Raw genomic sequence first — 24064 nt, 5'->3', positions numbered from 1 at the left:
GAGAACGTAGCTTCCATCTGCGGGTGCAGCCTACGTATTGCTTACGTATCGCTGCTGTCCGCTGGTGGAGAAGAGAAGTCTGGGGAAATCCAGGCTTTGTTCATCTTGATGAGTGTAAGCCTGTCGGCACTGTCGGTTGACAGGTGGGTACGCTTATCTGTGATGATTCCCCCAGCCGCACTAAACACCCTTTCCGACAAGACGCTAGCCGCAGGACAAGCAAGCACCTCCAGGGCATACAGCGCTAGTTCAGGCCACGTGTCCAGCTTCGACACCCAGTAGTTGTAGGGGGCAGAGGCGTCACCGAGGATGGTCGTGCGATCGGCTACGTACTCCCTCACCATCCTTTTACAGTGCTCCCGCCGACTCAGCCGTGACTGGGGAGCGGTGACACAGTCTTGCTGGGGAGCCATAAAGCTGTCCAGGCCCTTAAAGACTGTTGCACTGCCTGGGCTGTACATGCTGCTCGATCTACGCACCTCCCCTGCTACCTGGCCCTCGGAACTGCGCCTTCTGCCACTACCGCTGTCGGATGGGAATTTTACCATCAGCTTGTCCGCCAGCTGTGGCAGAGAAGAATGATTTGTCTTCTATATGTTCTCAATGGGGTCGGCGCTGCTGCTGCCGGCCCCATTGAGTGCATATAGAGAAGAGAACAGAAATCGCAGATCGCACATAGGTGCGATCTGCGATTTCTATGGCCTAAGAAGGACCGTTGGGGTTCTTGAAACCTAAAATACTCCTAACACTCTCCCTATAGCAGCTCCGGCATCAACAACACTTTCCCTCAACTATGTCAGAATGCATCTGTGGCGAGCCGCGGGAGGGGCAGATTTTAATACTCGGGTGACACCTAATCTCGCCAGCCACTCACTGCAGGGGGTGGTATAGGGCTTGAACGTCGCAGGGGGAAGTTGTAATGCCTTCCCTGTCTTTCTATTGGCCAGAAAAGTGCGCAAATTTCTCAGGGAAGAAAATGAAAGTAACCCGAACATCGCGTGGTACTCGTCACGAGTAACGAGCATCTCGAACACCCTAATACTCGAACGAGTATCAAGCTCGGATGAGTATGCTCGCTCATCTCTAGACTTAATCCATTCAGTCCCTTAGGCCTCATGTCCACGGGGAAAATCAGGCCCGCTACGGATTCTCCATGGAGAATCCGTAGTGGGTCCCTCCTGCCCCACGGACATGAGGCATTAAAATAACAATTACTCACCTCTCCGCACGCTCCGGATCTTCCCTTCTTCGCGGCTTGATCTTCTCTCCGTCGCGGCCGGATCTCCTTTCTTCGGCCCGGCGGATGTGCTTGGCATGCCGGCTGCGTGCCGCGTGCATGCGCTGGGCACATCCGCCCAGCCGAAGAAAGAAGATACGGCCGCGAAGAAGGAAGATCAGGCCGCGAAGGAGCAGGTGAGTGTAATTCAGGAGCGGGTCTCCCGCAGACCCGGACGGCTTTCATAGGCTTCAATAAAAGCCTGCGGGAGCCGTCCCCGCGGGAGACCCGCACTAAAATGGAGCATGTCCATTTTTTTTCATGCTCCATGATTTTTGTAATTCATTTTTATTGACCATCCGCAGGTATTTATCTACCCGCGGGTGGTCAATGCATCCCTATGGGGTGCGAATCCGCGTGCGGGTGAAGAATTAAAATCCGCTGCGGATTTTAATTCTTCTTTTGCCCATGGACATGAGGCCTTAGACTGGGCAATATGTGGCACCCTGCTAGTATAAGCAGCAGCTAAATAGTTATCATGTTAAATAGTATATGCTTGTATTAGCAGGGTTCTTTCTATCCCCCCCCCCCCCCCCACACACACACACACACACACACTCCCTTCTCATGGAAAAACTCCTAACTTGATCTCTTAGCACTTCTGAGAGAGCTTCGCCCCTCCCGCTGATAAGGAGGTGAGCTCAACCCCCCCTTTGCATTCTTTGTGTGAGAAATCATAGTACAAGTTTTCTACTAGTTTCTGTATGTAGTTTCGTTCTCCATTTCTTTGAAATCACCTGTTTGACAAGCAACCAACCCCTTAAGGCGTAACATGTAAGAAGTTAGAAATTAGAACTTATCCTGCATGCTTATGACTTACAATGGGTATGTATCTCTGCTGTTATGTCATTTTGTGTATTTATGCAACTTGATGCTATTAATATACAGAGAATCATCTGATTCCACAATACACTTGTTTGCCTTTGTTTCTCTCCAAGCTTGTTAAAACTTATTATACTACTAATTTGGAATGAGACACAAGAGGGTTAAGGACTTATTGGTCCAACAACAACAAGCCCTAGGTCCTCCCCACTTTTCTATTCACAAAGCTCCTTTTGCACAAAAAAATCAGCAGATTAGGCTTTTAGTACTATCTCCACGCTGATGACGCCCAATTATATACTTCTTCCCATAACATTACCCCTTCACCTTTGTAAAACACTCCAACACATGGACGTCTTCTATCTGAAACTAAATGTTTCAAAAACTGAACGTCTTGTGTTTCCTTCATCTACTATTTTTCTAAAATCTGCTATCACCATTACACTTTGTGATCTTACTATACCTCCTAGGCAGCACGTCCCTGTCTTTGGGTCATATTTGATACCAATCTGTCATTTGCTCTCTATATTCAGTCTCTTGCTACTTTAGAGTATAATTTAAACTCATCACTCCCATCCATAAAGCTCTTCACAGTGCTGCACTGCTCTAAATCTCCCTCCTCACCTCTGTCTACCACCCGAGTCATACTCCCCCCCCCCCCCCCGCTAATGATCTTAGATTAAATTCTGTCATAATCCAAAACTCCCCCTCCTGACTCCAAGATTTTTCCTGAGCTGTGCCAATTCTCTGGGATGTGCTACCTCAGAAAATCAAGTTGATCACCAATATCCACAGTTTTAAGCATTGCCCCCCCAAAACACATCTCTCTAGAGGAATCTACCTCCTTCATTAATCTTACTCTTCTCCCCTCTTTTACACTTTTCCTCAGAATCTAATCCCTTCATCCAGCAGTATCTTCCATGCATTCAAAGGCACTTCATATCTGTACATACACAGATACAGTCTGGTGATTGGCTCATGCAGCTTTATATATAATACTCTACTTAGATAAAGATGGTTGGACCATTGTACAGAACAAACACGTTTATATCTTGTGTCAACCTATAGTTTCTAAGGTCTTGTGACCCTCATTCTCATGGTTCTAATTATTTATTAATTTACTACTATACGTAATGTCTGATTTTGTCTATGCATGTTACCTCTAATTTGTAGAGTGCTGCAGAATATGTTGGTGCCATATAAATATTTATAATAATACTTTGTATTAAACTTTTTGCGATACTGTGGGATTTCCTTATACAAACAGGCAAAGTCATGGCCTGATTTGACCATCATTGAAAAGAAATGGGTGTGGCTTGTCGGCTTTGCTATACCTGTTGATGGCAGGGTCGATGAGAAGCAACAACAGAATATGGCCAAATATGAAGATTTGAAGGTCAAAATACAGCATCTCTGGCACAAGCTGTCCTAGTGGTAATCGGCACACCGGATGCTTTGCCTTAAGACCTTGACTGGTACGTGAAACAAGTCAATATCGAAAAAGTTAATATCTGTCAATTACAAAAGGCCACACTTCTGGGCTCTGCACGCCAATATATAATGTCATCCTAGGTACCTGGGTGTATCCTGATGTGTTCTGAAGATGAACTACCAAGCTGTGATTTTGTGCTTGTGTTCTACTGCTTTCTGTGTATGATAATACTTACAGTTTTTATTATTATGGGCCTAAAGGACAGACTAAATAGTCTGGGTATGGTCAGTTACAATAGTGATGTTCATGTGGTTGGCCTTACAAAGCACAACACAGAAAGTCTAATCATGGAGACACTGGACTTGGTGCTAGGAGAAAGCAGTTTACTTCTAGAACACTAGAAGTCACAGGGACAGTGGAAGCTCTATTTTTTTTTAGGGTCCCTTTCCTGTGAATAACTTCTAGAACATCAAACCCATTGAAGTCATTCTAAAATTAAATGCAATGTTATCTACAGCCCCCTTAGTATGCTTCTATTTTCAATCCTTTCATTGAGAAGTAAGCAACAGTTGGACACTTATTTAATGGACCGATCAAGAGAAAAAACTTTATTTTTGCACTTTGCTTCTTAATGATCCAAGTTTGTATCTAGCAGTGTTATCTGTCTGCTCTTCTCAGCTGCACAAGCTATAAGACAATAATACGTTTGCAATTAAAGCCATCCCCTCAGGTGCTTGGGGAAAAGGCAAATGTATTGCCACATCTTAGTGTCTCAAGTCAATCCTCCTTCTCATTTACATCGTAGTTTCTCATTGCCCCTTCCTGGACCTGTCTTCTGTCTGTCACAGCTCATCTCGCATCCCATCCTCTTTCCTATAGTTCATCTCACACACCTCCCAGCAGTCTCGACTTGAAGCCCCCACTTGTCAGTCTTCTGAAGACGTCTGGATATGTGCCCATGAGAGAAGGGTTAGAAAGTGCTAGAAAATCAGAGTACAACTATCCTCCTATTGAATGTAACATCGAAGAATAGACTAAATCAAATTGTTTCTTTTTACTTCCGGAACCATTAAATGTGTAATCATAGAAACAGAGTAATAATGGAGTCTATTGCTATAAAAGTCTACATTTTATGCTCTTAATACCACTGCAAAATAGTAAATATATGTATATACGCACTTTTATTGCTGAGTAGGATCCCCTTTGCCGATGAAGTAACCCAAATTCTTAGTGGCATGGTTCAACAAAGTGTTGGAAGACTTTGAGAGAGATTCTGACCCATACTAACATGTTAGCATCACACAGTTGCTGCATGTTCATTGTCTGCGCATTCATTTTGCAAGTCTCCTGCTCAACCTGGTATCAAATCTTCTCCCAGACTGAAATCTCGTGATTGGTTGTATAAACCAAGCCAAGGAAGTGTAATGAAATTATAGTCATGTTGTAGGGCCAATTTAACATGACATATTAGTTGGCACATGCAACATTATTCAGCTGGAAGTAACCAATGGAAGATGAGTACACAGTCACTATACAATGATGTTCATTGCTGGTTCATAGTATTGCAGATTTGCTCCAGACCTAGTAATTGCTATATAAGGAAGCTAATCCTTTTAGATAGGGTGAGGCAAAAGTCTAGACACGCCCATTTATCTATAAGAAAATTGACTTCCAATGAGTGAAAGTATTAATTGGAAGAGAGGTTGCATTTTTTTGAAGGGAGGAGGCCTTTTCAGCGGCCATTTTGAACTTCGCCACATTGAATTCAGCTTAGTATTTTTAAATGGGAAAAAGGGTCATGTGGTATATCAATCTTAGCTAGAATTTACTCAGAAACACACTGGAAGTATCAGTTTTTTTTCTCTATCTTTACCTCTTTAGTAATTAAACAAGGGCAAAGTTTCACAAAGTGCTTTACATGTTCGATGTGTGCACTAGATGTACATGGTTACAAGCTTAATACAATATGATGGAGCTTAAAATGGCTACAAAAAAAGTCTCATCCACTAAAAAATGCAGCCTCGCTCCCATTCATATATAGATGACCATCTGTGGTCGTGGGGCACTAAGACGACTATCGCCCAAATTAACTGTTTGCAGCGATTATTCAGGCAATAATCACCCTATGTAAAGATGTCTTTATACTGCTGCAGCCAGAAGATACATGACTTTATTGCTTTTTTTATTGTATTAAAGAGTAGAATGTAGTACTATGACTAACATTAATTCCAACTATCAAAACTTACTTATCAGGACTTACCTTCAATAGAAGTCCATATTAGTTATAAAGCTATATATTAAGAAAAGTTTAGTATAGTATACCACACATGCTAAAATTAAGATGTGATTTATACCTGTTAAGACACTGGCATCCAGTCTGTGAGAAGCCTCATACACTTCCCAATAGACTGATCTTTAATGAGAATGTCCTGGCTCACCAGAGAATGTTCTACAGGTTCTTAGACAAAATGGTCTAGGAAAATGCAACACACAGCTTACCGTAGCAAAAAAAGAACATTGCTGTGCCACTTCACAAGGACATGTCAATACAAGCTGTCTCAAGGATTTCTGAGAACACAATCCCAGAAAACAACACCAATGACAAAAGCTTTTTCTCTATCTGCCTTCCAAATACTATTCCACTGCCAATCATGAACGAGGGAAAATCCCCAAGCAATTCCAAGACCTGCTAAATCTAAAATGTCGTAGATCTCAAATAAAATGACTGCATAAAACCTGAGGATAGCTATTGGGGTTGCCACAAGCTCCAATCCTAGTCAGGAATCTTACTTTATAGTTGAATATGTATTTTTTATAGACAGATTCATATACTGTGTGATGTACATCATATATATAATAGATGGTGGTTAGAAAGAAGGTTGTAGTTGTTAGCTGTTTAGTCGTTCACGACCCTTGGCAATTTAACAGAGGCAGTGAAGTCCAACTAGTTTGGAAAGAACTGACTATGTGGACCCTTGACCAAAAAAAATTATAATAAAATATAACTTTTATTAAAGAAATAACTAAAAGGAAGAACATACACACATAAATCTAGATCCAGGAAAACCCATGGAACCGATAAAAATGTATTGATACCACTGTCCATAAACAGTAATAGACCGGTCAGTCTGAGTATCGTTATGACTCAGCCAATTAGTGTATTCGGTCACTTTGCAGAATCTGACAGGATTATCAGAATCTATTATATACACGTCAACCTAATCAGGAGATGAAAAAGTGACATAAGTCCGACAGTTGGATGTTACAGAACGTGACCCAAACTCCAGAGATCAGGTTCGGTGATGTATATGTCATTCACATCGAGAAAATAAGCTATGCCGGACCACTAAAAATTGTGAGCGTAACCCAACGCGTTTCTCCCACAACGTGGGTTCATCAGGGGTTTCAATACGCAAAAAATGGTACTTTGCTGGTTTAATGACTCCCAGTCAGAAATCGGATAGTGGTACAAAAATAAAAAATTGATGAAGCCTCAAAATGTCCAGCACTGTCAAATAAATGACACACTGGATATAGAGGGATCAATCAGAGTAGAACTGTCATTTCCACTGGTGACGATTATATTACTAGATAGATTATTGTCGCCATATAAGATAAATGAACTGACAGGACTACGAGAACCCTACTACTACAATGGTAGAAATAAGAGTAGGGTATAGGTAAGAAAAATTTCTACCCTTTATGCGAGAGAAAGTTATAATTTCTCAGGGATAATAGTCCCGAGTACAGAAAGATAGAATAATTTTAGCCGTTAAGTCAAAGAGTATCCCGAGGGCAAAATTTTGGTAATCGGGTCCCTGGATAATCAGATGGCATATTCACAGCAGCCCAGAATAGCCGCCTTTTGGATAGCCATCTGATAAATTTTCGCTCTAGACCTACAAGGAAAATTCCTAAGACCTATAATAGTCCCTCAATAGAGTGGAAAGAGGATTCAAAGACCTATATTAGTCCCTCAATAAGGTGGTCACTAAGTCAGAGCCTTAATAAGCAAAAACTGAAATCAAACAAATAAACAAAACGGCGGCATGTCAGCCCTGGTGGTGGACTGACAGCAAGGACTTATGTCACTTTTTCATCTCCTGATTAGGTTGACGTGTATACAATAGATTCTGATAATCCTGTCAGATTCTGCAAAGAGACCGAATACACTAAATGGCTGAGTCATAACGATACTCAGACTGACCGGTCTATTACTGTTTATGGACAGTGGTATCAATACATTTTTATCGGTTCCATGGGTTTTCCTGGATCTAGATTTATGTGTGTATGTTCTTCCTTTTAGTTATTTCTTTAATAAAAGTTATATTTTATTATAATTTTTTTTGGTCAAGGGTCCACATAGTCAGTTCTTTCACGACCCTTAGCGACCATAAAGGCGAGCCCCATCCATGTTTTTTGATTTTGCACTGCTTCTTTCAGTTGTGTGATATACACGCCAGTATCAGCTCTGACAGTATGGGCAATCGTGTTCTTTGGTGGCCATCAGGTCTTCTTTTGCCGCTGATCTGTCCAAGCATTATAGATTTTTCTAGTGACTCTGCTTGCATTACATGGCCAAAATACGTGAGCCTGAGTCCGGTCATCTTTCCCTCCAGTGATATACCGGGTCTTATACGATTCAGGACTTCCCTGTTTGTTACTCTCGCCGTCCAGAGCATACACAGCAGCTTTCGCCAGCACCACAGCTCCAATGAATGAATCCTCCTTCTCTCATCTTTTTTCGCAGTCCAGCTCTCACATCGATACATGGCTATAGGGAACACGGTGGTTTGCACTAACCTGTGTTTAGTTGAGATGCCGATATCCCTACTTGTCCAGATTTTGTCCGTGTTTAGCATTGTGCTTCGCCCCAATGCTATCCTACGTTTTATCTCTGGCATAGATTCTTCAGCCTGGTCAATTTTTGAGCCAAGGAAGATGAAGTCTCGCATGCATCCTATGACCTCATTGTCGATTTTTGATTTGAATTTGGCCATTTTTTTCAGTTGTCATAATTTTAGTCTTCTCATTTTCAGTTTTAACTTTCAGTCTTCCATATAAGCCGCTTTAGACCGGCTTCTGTTTCTGCAAGCAGAGTTGTGTTATCCGCATAACGGAAATTGTTGATGTTTCTGCCACCTATTGTCACCCAGGTTTCCAATTAGTCTAGGTCCATTTTAGGCATGATCACTTCCGCATATAGGTTAAACAAGAAGGGTGAGAGGATGCAGCCCTGTCGGACGCCTTTGCCGATCCCAAACCAATCTGTGTCCCCTTACTGTGTTCTCACAGTGGCTTCTTCATTGGTATAAAGTGATTTTATTAGCTTGACTAGATGTGCCGATATGCCCAGCTCTTGTAGGGTCTGCCATAGTTTGTCATGGTCGACACAGACAAAGGCCTTGATGTAGTCGATGAAGCACATGTAGATATTGTTTAAGTATTCTCGAGTTATGCATATATGCCAGTTCCAAGCCCGGATAAACGGGAAAGGTTAGGGAAATACCTACCCTGTAAAAACTTTGCCTTAGCCCCCATGAAAGAGCTCTCAAATGATTCAGAAGGAAGGTATAGGTATATACTTTGCAACTGGGCTCTGGAGCTTTTTTGTGCTCATACCTGGCATGCACATTTGAAAGGTGCCACTAAATGTATGCAACTGTATTTCTCTACAGTTCCGTATGTATGCCATTGACTACTAATGTAAGATAGATCTTTATACCTTATAGTCTTACATGCTGTTTTCTTTTTTCCGGCGGTATTGGACTACCAGATTTTGAACACTATTACAATGCAATACACCTAGCTCGTATTTTTGAACTTATACACCCTTCTAATAATAGAAAATAGAATAGAATAATAGAAAACTGTGTGCTCAAATAGAATGCCATTCGCTAGAGACGGAACTCCACTCTCTACCCTGGATAACTCCGTACAATAAACCTTCACTAAAAGGAATAACCAATCCTCTCACCGCAATCTCTTTAAAAATCTGGCACAAAAGTAACAAGACACGGTGCTTTTTACCCTATATTAGCGGAAATACTCCCTTCCTAAATCTATTGCCAAACAAACTGAAGCGTCTTAAAAATTATCTCTTAAATACTCAAATCTCCATAATGTGCCCGCCCTGAAATTATTTCATAATGATTTGTTTATTTCGCATCAAGATCTCCAAAATTCACTCTGCCTGCCGGAACTTCATCTTAAAGACTACAAAGCAATCAGAGACACACTATCCCTTTTCCAATCAGATATTCTCAACACTAACCATAACTTACTCCCCCATAAACTCCTCAGGACATATCGCCCCTTTAAGGGGATCACCTCTAAAATATATAATACACTCATCCATAATAAAGAAAACCCCTCTTATATCTGCAGTTGGGAGAAAGATCTTGGTATTACACTCTCTCAAGAGGAAATTCAGAACATTTTAAACAACTCACACTCAAGCTCAATTTCAATAAAATACCAAGAATTGAACTACAAAATAATCTCCAGGTGGTACAAAACCCCAGAGCTGCTCCACAGAATAGAGCCGAAATATCATAGTAACATAGTATGTAAGGCCGAATGAAGACAATGTCCATGTAGTCCAGCTTGTCTATCCTACTGTGTTGATCCAGAGGAAGGCAAAAAACCCCAAGGCCAGAAGCCAATTAGCCCTTTTGGGGGAAAAAATCCTTCCCGACTCCCTAATGGCAATCAGACTGTTCCCTGGATCAGCCCCTAATAGTTCCTACCTGCCTATATACCAGGATTGACACTAAACCTAATATTTATATCCTGTAATATCCTTCTTCTCCAGAAAGACATCAAGTCCCCTTTTAAACTCCTCTATCGATTTTGCCATCACCACTTCCTCCGGTAGAGAGTTCCACAGTCTAACTGCTCTTACAGTAAAGAATCCCCTACTATGTTGGTGATGAAATCTACTTTCCTCTAATCGTAGCGGATGTCCTCTTGTTACCGTCGTGGTCCTGGGTGTAAACAGATCGCGGGAGAGATCCTTGTATTGTCCCCTCATGTACTTATACATGGTTATTTGGTCGCCTCTTAACCTTTTTTTTTCTAGAGTAAATAGTCCCAATTTGGACAGCCTCTCTGGGTATTCCAGTCCCGTCATTCCATGTATTAGTTTAGTTGCCCTTCTTTGAATTCCCTCAAGCACTGTGACATCTTTCCTGAGCACCGGTGTCCAGAATTGTACGCAGTATTCCATGTGAGGCCTGACAAGTGCCTTATATAATGGAAGGATAATGTTCTCGTCCTTCGCCCCTATACCTCTTTTAATGCACCCCAAGACTTTATTTGCCTTTGCAGCAGCTGACTGGCATTGGTTACTCCAGTTTAGTCTATTATCCTTCGACCTGTTGGAGATGCTCTAAAGCAGAGGGATCTCTCTCACATATTTTGCTCTCGTGCCCATCTTTGGACCCCTTCTGGCATGAAATACAAAAGATTCTAAAATTAATTCTTGGTTTTGAAGTAAAACTCACACCCAAGCTGCTTCTACTAAACATATTCCCCCTGAGGGCACCCGACAGGAGAAACCCACTACTCCCATTTCTCCTAGATGCAGCAAAAATACTAATTCCAAGACACTGGAAAGACGTAGACCGCCCCAACATTCATGAGTGGTTGAATGAGGTTAGCTTAATAAATAGCTTTGAAAAAACTAGATGCCTGCAAGGAGAGCCAGAAAAATATTTCAAAACTTGGAACAAGTGGAACTCTTACAGGAACAAACGATTTTCCATTTAGGAATGTATTAGCCAATCAATTAATCCCTTCAATATAATGACTCTCATGTTATTCCTTTCGTATGACCCCCAATTTGGATCATAAAGCAAAGTTACTAGAAAACTGATCCCTTCTCCTCCCCCACTTTCACCCATAATACTGCTTTCATAATCCTTTTTTTTTCTTTCCTTTTTTATTTTCATTATTCATAATATAATTGTCATTGCTAACTGTATACGAGGACAAATCTCAGTGTGTTGTAATTCTTTGCATCCCCCCGTTCCTTTTCCTTTCTGTACCCAAGTTAATACTATAAATAAAGAATTTAAATTAAAAAAAATGGAAACCAACCAAATATGTTTTAAAGGGACACTCTTTTGACATACATTTGACTAAGTATTTGATAGTCTATGGGCACATTGGTATATACAAAGCTGTAATGTAAACAGTGACCTAAAGGGGTATATGCATCTCTGACATTTATGGCATATAAATAGGATATGCCATAAATGTCTAATACATGCGGATTCCACCTTTACGTCCTGCGCCTATTTCCAATTTAGATAGAGAATGAAAGGTGTCCATGCTAAACCTCTGCTCTTTATTCACTTCTATGAGGTCCTGTATGTATGCCATAAATGTTTAGGGTAGAATAACTCCTTTGAAGTGGTTTTCCACTTTGCTCAGTATCCCTGGCAATCAGCTCATTCCACCCCACCGAACCCAGCTCACTATCAGTGTAGCAAACTGGATGTCATCATCGAAGACTGGATTGGAAGCGCCATAGCTGGCTTCGCTCCCATTGAAAACACTTTGAGCTGAAGCAGGTATTACACTTCTGGGACTTCCGCCTCCAACACTGGGGTTGGACATGGAAGCATAATAGCCACTTCAACTACCATTGATTTCAATAGGAGTGAATTTGTCTATGGCACTTGCACTCCCATGCCAAATGACAATATCCAGCCCACTGCACTGACAGTAGGTCGGGCAATCAGCTGATTGCCCGGGATCCTAGGCGGCAAGTCCCCGGCGATTAACCATCAATAACCTATTCTGAGGATAGGTCATTGATAGTTTTTGCTTGGAAAACTCCTTTACAAATTAGTGGAGAAAGTCCCCTATTTACTCTTGTTTTAGTTCCAACTAAATACATACACTTAATTTTAGACAATTAGCAGTGAAATAAGTGATAATACCATAATCCCACAGTAGGATTAATAAATAATGGGAAAAGTAACTAATTAGTGAAAAAATAAATAAATTACTCATACAACATTAGGGTGCATTCACATGAACGTATATCGGCTCGGTTTTCACGCCGAGCCGATATACGTCGTCCTCATGTGCAGGGGGGGAGGATGGAAGAGCCAGGAGCAGGAACTGAGCTCCCGCCCCCTCTCTGCCTCCTCTCCACCCCTCTGCACTATTTGCAATGAAAGAAGGTAGGGCGGGGGTGGGGCTAAGTTCTAAGAATTAGCCCCGCCCCCGCCCCTCCTCATTGCAAATAGTGCAGAGGGGTGGAGAGGAGGCAAAGAGGGGGTGGGAGCTCAGTTCCTGCTCCTGGCTCTTCCATCCTCCCCCCCTGCACATGAGGACGACGTATATCGGCTCAGCGTGAAAACCGAGCCGATATACGTTCGTGGGAATGCAGCCTTATATACAGAGTAACATGTGTAACACATGTCCATCCAGTTCAGCCTATTACCGCTTAATGTTGATCCAGAGCAAGGCAAAACAAACCTGATGAAGTAGAAGCCAATGTTTCCCCATTTAAGAGAAAGAAGTGCTTCCTGACTCCAAGTCTGGCAATCAGAGTAATGGATCGCTGACCCTTCTGTAGTAATTAGTGATTACAACGTGTAATATTGTAACACTCAAGAAAGGTGTCAAAAGAAAGTATCCAAAAGAAATGCTGAATAACTAAATTCGAGAAATGATCAACTTTCCTCTAATATTGTAGTGATTTCATTATATACAGTTCATTCATTGTACTTGTATCTACTATTTGTAATACTTTCTATTTCTGGTTCAGTAGCCATAATTACAATGTGTAGAGAATACAGTTTAACTATAAGATGAGGATCGTCCACCCAATTACACACTTATACAATCATATCTTAATGAGTACATATGTTGGTATCTGAACTCTTAATTAGTTGTCTTCTGTCATGGAATGAGCTGTATAAGTGTTATTTGCTGGAGGGTTACAGATAATCAATTTCCCTCATTAAGTCAATGAGGTTATTATTCCCACTTGCAACTTTCATATTGGAGGATGCTGCTCTTACCTGAAATGAAAATATTTCACTATTCTCTCCGGGAACCAACACTTACATAAAAGCTACACATGTAATTCTCACGGCCAACAGAATGATAGCATTGTACACACAGAGAAAACAAAAGACTGGAAATAGATGTGTAGACATAATCCAAATGGAGAACTGTTCTTGCATACACCAAGGGTTCTTAGCAAGACGGCCCAAGGTCACATTGTAACCCTTTAAACCTTTGGCAAAATAAAAACATTTCTGTGATCAGCAAGGAAGGCTATTGATTTCATCTGAGGCTGAGCAAACTAGTAGTGGAATGTGTCAATTATCGAACTGCACATACTGTACTTATGTGGGTAGCTAGAAGGGTTGTATACGGCTTGAAAAACATAGCTGCTTTCTTTCAAATGCAGTGCAACATTGGTCCATTTATGTGGTATTACTGCTCAGCTTCATTCTCTTCAATGGTGAGGAGCTGCAATACCAGTCACAACCCATAGTCAGGTGTGGCGCTGTTTCTGTAAGAGAGTAGATATAGTTTTCTAATCCTGGACAACCACTTTAAATTATTATAATCACTCAATTTTACAATAACCTGTACTGTAGTTTTCCGATTTTCAGTGCAGTAGTGAGTAATCAAGAAACTCTAATAAAAACTCTAAAAAATTAGGTATTTATGCAAGTTTATACACTATACATATAAAACACGTTGAAAAAAAATAACATGGGCAAACCTTCAAATAATGGTTTTACTTCAAATGCTATGTGTACAAGTAGTGCTTTATAGTGTTGAGCAAACCAAACTAGTAGAACCCTGTTTCAGGTAAAACTTTGCTAAAAGTTTGGTTCGGCACAAACCCAAACCGAGCTTTTAGCAAATTTTTACCTGAAACAGGGTTCTACTGGCTCAGTTTGATCAATACTAGTCCGGAACACTGGTGTAAAACACTGCCTAAGGGCTCATTCAGACGATCGTAGTTTACACGCTGCTGCAGCAGCGTGTAAACCACACTTTTATAGCAACCAATAGGTTGCTATGGAAATGCTCACACAGAGCCTTTTTACCAGCGCAGAGCTGCACTGGTAAAAAAGATAGGACAGCGAGTACCAACTTGACTGTCAGATTCGTGCTGCGGCGCTGTCCATGGTGCTGACCACAGGCTGCTGTATCAGTGTGTAAACCACGCTCATCTGAACGAGGCCTAAGAGCCACAAAAGCCCCGTATAACACTTTCAGAGTATCACATGGGGCTTTTATGACTCTTAGACAGTGTTATACACCAGTTTTAGGGGTTTTGGTGAACTTTTGGTTCTGTTTGAACTAATTGCAAAGTTTAGTAAACTGGCTTAACTGAACTTTTAAATAGTTTGCTCATTACTAGTGCATCCCTACTGTAAGTCATTGTGCTGTAAGTCATTATCTAGATGGCCAACCTACCTTCTTATATCCTAAACCACCCCTCCCCTTTCCTCCAAACCTCTCCCTCAATCTTCAAACAAGCTTCAAGTTAGGGCTCATTCACACGGGCGTATTGTCACTGCGTATTATGCACTCGTATTTGCAGTGCATAACACGCGGTGATTGGAGGCAATGAAAGTCTGTGGATTTTCATAATGGGGAAACGCTGCAGCAAAGGGTGAGTTCTGTTCTCCCCGCCCCCATTCTGGAATATGATTTATTCCCATAACATCTCCCATTGAAATGTGGACCTGCAAGTTCAGAGCTTATTGGTCTAAAGAGCTGTATATACCAAGCAAGATATTTTTTATCAAGCCTATTAGCACAATTGCTTATTTTTTATTTTAGGTTCACCAAATTAAATAAAAAATAGTTGCAAAATTAGGACCTTATTTTTACATAATATGAGAAGATTCAGATTCAGTTCTCAGGAACTAACAGTAGTGGATTCTAAGAAATTCCTCACATGAACAAAAGAAGATCTTTAAAGCAAGCAACTCATACTAGCTATGACAACACTATGCATATACACTATATTAATGGTCAGTGTCTTTACTTCTATTTTCAAGAAGTCAACTATATAATCAGTTACAACTATTTTTCCCACAATTAGTCCACTACTAAAATACTCATTAAATGTTCCCATTCTGCTTAAAGTCTTAACCTAAAATAAATAATGTGGGAAGTCACATTCGCTGGAGTTTAGATCTGGGGTGCTGTTTGAAAGTATCCTCAAACTGGAGATTTGTATTCTGTCGCTGAGCTCATAGTATTTGCAGAAACCTTCCTATTTGTAGCTGAGAAGTAGCTATAGTAGCTAGATTTTTCTTCAGCCAGGGTAAATATTCAATATGCTGCCCTAGCCCTGTATCTTAATACCCTGCCAAAGGCAGAATAGCTTGTTGCCTGAGCCCGGTCACCATGTGCACCTGCATGCATCCACTGGTCCCAACACCTCCTAGCAATCTGGTCAGAACAGCCCTGGTGGCAGCAATTCATTGATACGGCCATCAAGCTTTCCACATTTCAATAATGTGTCTCCTGAGGCAGTCCCTCGAAGCAGTGGAAGTCAAGTGTGACTGAAACCCCTCTGTAGCCTCTATAGTTATGCAACTTTATATACTATTGTTTGAAAGAGACATGTAGTATTGTAAGAAAGCAATATTACCATTCTGTGCCCATATAGTGGTCACATACCAGTACTACACTAGTGCTCTGCAAAGTATAATCACAATGTAGACTTCACAATTATGTCTTCTCCATGACTGGAGTCATTCCTTTACCCTTCTGTTCTCTATCAAAGCCAGATCGCCATAACGACTTTTCCTGGCTACCATTCATTTCTGCAAGATTTTCTGCTTCCCTTAGTGCACCACACAGTAATAGTGGCTCTATAGTACCTACATAGCAATAGTGCCTTCCTTTGGGTCCTGCACAATAATTATATCCATATACAGTGCCCCTTGTGCCTCCAGGTAGTAATAGGTTACCTTATGAACCTCCACACAGTAATGGTACCTCCCTCAGAAGGTAAAAGCATTACTCCATATTATTACCAGCCTAATGTCCTCACATAATAATGGTGACCCCTTAGTAATTTTGCCACTTAGCAATGGTGCCCTCTTAGTTTCATCATTAGTATCCCCAAACAGGACAAATGGAGCTTCTTAGTCTCTTTACACCTGCATTCTATGAGATATAAGGATGAGATCTCAGCACAGGTGATGCAATGCAGTAACATTGCTAAACTCACCTGTGCTAAGCTGACAATGGAATCAAAGCATTGTGTTACCCTGCACAGGAATCACCAGAACCTATGAAAGTGAATGGTGGAGCAATAAGCTGACAGCTCCAGGCCCCATGATTGTATTCAACTGTATTGGCATCCTGAAGAAACAGATACGGTTGAAAGTAATAGTTGCCTGGAGATCCGGGGCACCAGGACAAAAATCCAGATGGCACTGCACAGGACATATGTTGCACAGAGGGCAGACATTAGACACTTGCTACACACATTATATACATGCTCTGCACATGTCACTTACACATTATTTATTTTATATAGCGCCAACATATTCCGCAGCATTGTACAGAGATTCTTATCATTTACATTGGGGCTCACAAGCTAAATTACAAAATATTCTGTCAGTATGTTTTTTGGAGGGCGGGAGAAGACCAAAGCTACACGTGACTTCTTAACGCATAAAGTCATGGAAATGCAGTTTTCCGCGTTGAAGTTACACATTCGGATTTTGCCCATTGACAGAGCAAATCCCGTATTGAACATACCTGAGGGATTATTTTTACTTATGTTTTTTTAAATGTCATGCATCTTGGTCATATATCTGCTATCTTGATATAATTCTGCCTTTTAAAACAGAAGGGTATCTATCCGAATATGTGTGAGCGCGTCCTCCAGCTGTCTCCTCAGCCCTGCTGTGAAGCTCTTTCAGCAGGCGGAGATTTAAAAATCCTTGCCTTCTGAAAGGGCTGTGCTGATTAGCTGAGTGCTCAGCCAATCACAGGCATCGCACAGCCATTCATTCATTGATGAATGGCTGTGCGCTGCCTGTGATTGGCTGATCGTTCAGCCAATCAGCACAGCCCTTTCAGGAGGTGGGGATTTTTAAATCCCTGCCTGCTGAAAGAGCTTCACAGCAGTGCTGGGGAGCCAGCCAGAGGACGCGCCTGAGCGGCGGAGAGGTGAGTATATAATTTTTTTTTTAACCAGCTAGGGATAATTTTCAGGGAAGGGCTTATATTTAAAGCCCTTCCCCAAAAATCATCGCTGCGGGGGTTGCCTGCAACCTACTGCTTTCAATGGGGCCGCAGCAGGACCGACCCCATTGAAAGTAATGAGATAGCATCCTGGACTACTGCCACAGCTGTGGCAGAAGTCCATGATATACTTCCTATGTTTTCAATGGCGCTAGCGCTGCTGCTGGCCCCATTAGAAGTATTTAGCAATATTGCAGAGTTTTCTTTGCGCTGTGAGGCGTGTGTTTTCACTCGCTCTCGCAGCACAAGAAAAATAAAATTGCTAGTGGATAGGCTAGTGGTTAGGATTCGGTGCTCTCACCACCACGGCCCAGGTTTGATTCTCAGTCAGGGAACATAAGTTAGAGCCTCATGTGGTGCAGAGTGCTAAGGTCTTGCTCATGACCTGAAGGTTGCACATTCAATCCCCACGTGCTTCAGGTAGCCAGGTCAACTCATCCTTCCACAGTCGACAAAATGAGTACCCAGCCTGGTGGTGGGTAATAAATAAAATTTACCTGAAAGCGCTGCGGAATAACTTGCACTATACAAATAACAAGATTTATATTATTTATGTAATGAGCTCCACCTGTTTTAGCTGGGCTAGCATTGCAATTTGCAGTAACACTACATGTGAGTACCGCGCCTCAACCACGTCGTGTGAGCAGACCCTAAAATGCTTGCAGAAAGCATCCCTGCAAAACCAGTTCAACCATGTGAGCAAGAACAACACTCACATTTCAGTTAGGGCTCCTTCACATGGGCACACGCACGGCTCAGTGTAACTTGTTTGTACAATGAATAAGTTTTTTTGCGCATTTATTGGCGTATTTTTCTGCTTTCTTTCCATTTGCAGGTTATGTTTCTTTGCGCACAGAAAAAAAACCGCAGCATGTTCTACTTTTGTGCACATTTGCAAAAAAAGGAAATGTATTCTCTGCATATTGTGTGTGCAAATATGCCCAGGTGAATCCGCCCTTATCGCTTCTTCACACGACCGCATGCGCAAAATCGCATGCTGCAACGTAGCATATTTGTGCATGAACACAGTTGGGTGAGGTACATTTGCAAGCGTGTCTCCACATATTACCGCACTTTTTGTGCATGCACAGCCAGTTGACACGCACATGTGATGCACCCTTTCTGTGGATTAAAAGGCTAATTAGCCTAGTGAGGTCCAGCTGCGTTCTTTTCCCTGCAGAGTGTTTTTCACGCTTTCCCTTGCGTATTTGCACACATCTCATCGACTTCTATAGGTTCTTTGCAAAATGCAGGAAAATAAAGCAAGCAAAATGCACTCATGGGAACGATCCCATTGAAATCAATGGGTTCTACTCTCTGAGTTTAGCGGGCGTATATTTTCCGCGTGCAAAAACAAATACGGTCGCGTGAAGAAGCCTTTAGAGTTCGAATGAGATAAAGGAGTGTAGACTGCAGTTTATTTCCTTACACAGTGAAGTATGACTTCCACCCCCTAGTACTGATACAAGACGCTATACAGTGATCTCCATCTACATTACCGCAAAGCCTTAAGAGTTAGCAGAATTTTTTTTGAGACCGTTTTGGAGTAAATACAAATCATCTCTCCCCTCCCATCTAAAACCTCGTCTCTGCTCCTCGGCGTAAAAATTCCCTTTAAAGTTAAATTAGCAGAGGTTGTGCACAGCGACTGCATAATGTCACTTTTATCTAGATAATGTCACAATTAGAATATTATTTCCCTAGAACTATGAGCTATTCTGTCCCGGACAGTCCTGGAAGCAACTCATGCCTATATACGCTGCCTCTTTAGTATTGCGCCTGCCATCTTCTGAAAGAGGGGGCTGTCAGTGACGGACAGCTCTAGCCCCCCCTATGGAAAGAAATCAATAATTCTGACCTTTAGCTGGCTGCTGAGGTCTGATTCACAGCACTGAGCTCCCTCCTGCAGCACAGATCCACACGCCTAATTCATTGAATCAGCCTGACAGGCAGCTGAGGGAGAGACCCACAAAATGTTCAGCCTGGCTGTCTTTCTCTAACTTGCTCTCTGATGATCTTTTTTTTTTTCATGTCTACTTTATTCCATGTCTCTTTCTTTTTTTATCGCCTTCTTTCCGTTAAATTCCGTCTCTTGTTCTCTCCTGAGCCCTCTCCATTGTCTTGTGTGTAGTTCTCATACAATACATCCTATGCCCTCTGCCTATAGCTTCTCCCTATCTATCCTCCGCATGTCAGTATGACCATACCTCATTTCTTCTCCCCGCTAGACCCCTCGGAGACCTGCCAATACAATATTTCCATGACAACTACAATCCGGGGAAGTAACGCACATTGTTTAAAATAATCAGAAGACATCCGTGTAGGAATGCTGGGGTTTTATCATCCATTTACGGTTATTTCATAGCCACCCATTAATTATACCAGGTTGTATATGATACAGTCTGAATTGGTTCCAAGATGGTCTGTTCTGTAGTATGGCTAATGGCTTCTAACATATATTGCATTGCAATTATATTAGGGACACTATTTTTACTAACTTGCTCATAGAGCGGATGTGGATCCTCAGTCTCTGAGAACTAATTTGACTTGGGGCTAATTCCAGTTTTCACCCTTTAACCCTACCAATCGGGATCTGATCTTTGCTGTGAAGACCAGCAGACTGTTTCCCTAGAAATAGTCTCAGGTAGCTGATACACTTGGTCAGATTTTCCTTAATTTCGTAATAAACGGTAGAGACGGGGATGTAAATGTAGAACAGAGTGGGGGTCAAGGCCAGATGGAATACTTTCACAATGTAGCTCAGGCTAAGGGTTAGGCAGACAGCGTACAAGGAAAATATAGTCAAATAATGAGTCGAGATCAGGATTGAAGAGGTCAAGAAAGCTGGGTTGTTCAGGCATGGACCAGGATATCAGACAGAAAACAAACTTACACCTATATAAAGCATGGAGGCTTGTTATTCGGGCATCTGCTAGCCAAGGAGGGTGCCTTAAATATCCAGAGACCTGACTGGATTAGCTAGAGATGGGAGAGCTGGATGCACATTGTGGGCCTTTAAGAGACGGATGAGCAGCACATCTTATGGGGACCAGGAAACTGAAAACTGATTGTGTCTGCCACAGACTACAGCAGTGACATGGTACCAACCTTGCCTGACAGCAAGAGGAGGTAGGGGATAATGCCAGCCATGACCAGCAGCCATAACAATCATCAAATCATGTCAATTGTCCATGTACAGTATAGTTATGAATCAATAGTACTGAGAAATATATAAAGTTGCCAACTACTACTTTCATCTATTAAGGTTACATTCATGCTACTGCATACAGATTTTTTCTGTAACTTGACTTTTAATGCAAAGTGATATCAGGGTGTGCCGTGCTATCAGGGTGGTTTATTTACACTGTGAATTACTTTACAGAGGGCTTGTGGAGTTAAGAGAAGAGAATAATAGCTTTTTAATGGGTTAAGATAACCTTCTGCACTGCACATCACAATCCAACATAGAATCTGTCCCATCTGCACTGTATATAGTATATTTTAGGGCATAAGAAAATTATTTTCTTGTTTTGCATTGGGTGATTATAACTAAGAAAGAAGGTATTCTTCATTGTTGAAAAAAGTACATTATATTATCCCCATGAGGACAGAATACACTAAAAATTATGCACTACTTAGAACATGCATTTAGTAATGGCCACTCTTGTAGGGCTGGCACAATGGCAAAATCATTCAAATGAGCAAAAGTGCATGATAACACTGGGGGACACAATTTTTGGTGACTGAGATGTTAGAAGCTTTTGGGAGTAGATTCTAAAAATGACATTAGGTTTTTCCCATCTGGTTGCTCATCAAGATATGACATATGTGCATATAAATATATACATATTGTAATGACTGCCAATCAAAAGCTGAAAGTATAAAGGCAAATCCCAAGAAGCCTCGAACATGATTTTTTAACATTTTCATTTAGACATGTCGCTGTGATTTTTGTGATTTCCTGCGTTGAGATGTTCCAGGACATTCGCGCTGGATGTTTCGCCAGTAGTCCGCCATCATATGCGTATCCCATCGTCCGCAGTCCTGTTCTTCCACGGTCCTTATTTCCTGGTGAGATCGCTCACCCGGTTCATCACTTACATCACCGAGACTATCTGGAGTTGATACAACATGACTGCAGGTCCTGCAATCTGATGCTCATGTTACACCCAAGTGTTCAGAAGCAGAAGTGAGCGTATTCTCCAAAAGGTCACCGGAGTTTACAGCCTTATAGTTCCCAAGGAAATGCTGTACAACCCTACAAAACAACGACCGCTCTGTCTCTCCCTGCTATGGGTTAATCCTTCATAGCTCCACTCTCTCTCTCCCTGCTCTGGGGATCCCTGATGGATATCCCCATAGTGAAGAGAGTGTGGGTCTGGCTAGGGAGAGGGGACTGAGCTGTAGGCATTGCCCATAGCAAAAAGAGAGAAGGGTGGGGCCAGATGAGCAGGGCCATGGGGCGGGTTCCTCTAGCCCCACCCTTTCCTCCAACAATCTCGAGTAAGCCCTTGGAGAATCCCTATAACCCCGTCCCCCACTTTCTCCCCGCTATAAGGAAATCCCTTAGGGAGAGAGGTGGAGGGAGTCCTCTATTGCCCCCCTAGGGAATTGCCCAGCAGCGGGGCTGGAGGAATTCCCAGCTGACAACAGTGGGACAATTAAAATGTTTTGACCAAAAGCACATTTTAAGTGTCCCACTGTAAATTCCTGTTAGTTCCCACAGAGATTAAGAGAGACCTCGGGGCTCTTCTCACCCCTGCGGGGACTAACAGGAGTTTACAGCGGGACATTACAAATGTGCTTCAGGGTATAGCGGCGCAGCTGCTGTTAGGAATTCCCTCGGTTGGCAGAAATCCTCCTAAAATGACTTGTAATCTTATTTTCCTACACAGAAGTTTCCATAATCCCCTACTCCCATAGGAGTCAATGGAAACTCCTGCAAAGCTCGCACCAAAGATAGGACAGGTCCTATGTTTTCATGCAGCATGGAGATTATGTGCAGATATTGTAGCCACCGGCTGTCTTCAGCAACAAATCCGTATTCAGATGATGGCCGTGTTCATGTCTGGAGATCTAGAGGGTGAGTGCCTCAATCCTGCCTTTGCTGTGAAGCGGCACACTGCCCCCTGCTGGTGTGATGGTCTGGGGGCCATCTCGTACAATAGTCGGTCACCCCTAGTAGTGGTACGAGAGACAATGATAGCCAAGCTGTATGTTCAGGACATTCCACAGCCACATGTGTTCCTCTCAGGGCGGCTTCCAGCAGGATAATGCTCGACCGCACACACAAGGGGGTCACAGGAGCCCCCACAACATTGTCACACTTCTGTTGCCTCCCCGGTCGCCAGATTTATCTCCAAGAGAGCATGTATGGGACCATGTGGGACCAATGAGTATATAAATTGCAAGCCTAAACTATAATACAGTTATCTATAATACAGAGGCGTAACTTGAAGCTCCCGGGCCCCAATGCAAAACCTGTAACGGGGCCCCCAAGTATAACGCTTTTATTCATAGTACTGGGCTCCCTATATGGAGAAGAGAGGCCTTATGGGCCCCCTAAAGCTTCTGGGCCCAGGTGCAACCGCATCCCCTGCATCCTCTATAGTTACGCCCCTGGTGTAATATAACAATACCTAATATAGTATGTTTACAAGTTCCTGTACAATTCAATAGACTTAATTCTATATGTAAACTGTATAATCTTCTTTAAAGGGAGAACATACACCTTTTAGCAGTGATAACATTCTATCAGTTAGACAAGGATCGCAATTGTTCTCCTACTATAGACAAAACACAATAATGAAGGCCATACTGGAAAACAAAATCTAGCTCTGACTGGCTGATAATAAAGTATTAATAAGGTACATATTTTGTCCCATGAGCACCTGGATTTAGTGCATGGTGGGGGAACATGATGCACTAAATGAATAGATTTTCATTATAGATGAAAATGCTGACTGATAGAGTGAGTGTTGGCAGGAAGCATGGCCGACCTTAGCTACGTGCAACAAGTACAGTGCCGACCACCAACTTCTACTGGGAAACCATGTAGATCTAGGCTGGGGTCAACCGCTCCACTTAGGTCCATTTCAATAAACTTAATTGTGTATGTAAGCTATATAATCTTGTTTAAAGGAGAACATGCATCGTCGGCCCGTGTAAAAGGGCCATTAGACAAGGATCATAATTGTTTTTCTACTATAGATAAAACATAATGAATAAGGCCATATTGGGAAATATCTAACAACATCCAAGTCTGACTGATCATA

This window comes from Eleutherodactylus coqui, chromosome 1 (assembly GCF_035609145.1).
Source record: "Eleutherodactylus coqui strain aEleCoq1 chromosome 1, aEleCoq1.hap1, whole genome shotgun sequence".
NCBI lineage: Eukaryota > Metazoa > Chordata > Amphibia > Anura > Eleutherodactylidae > Eleutherodactylus > Eleutherodactylus coqui.
This window is presented reverse-complemented; position numbering follows the sequence as displayed.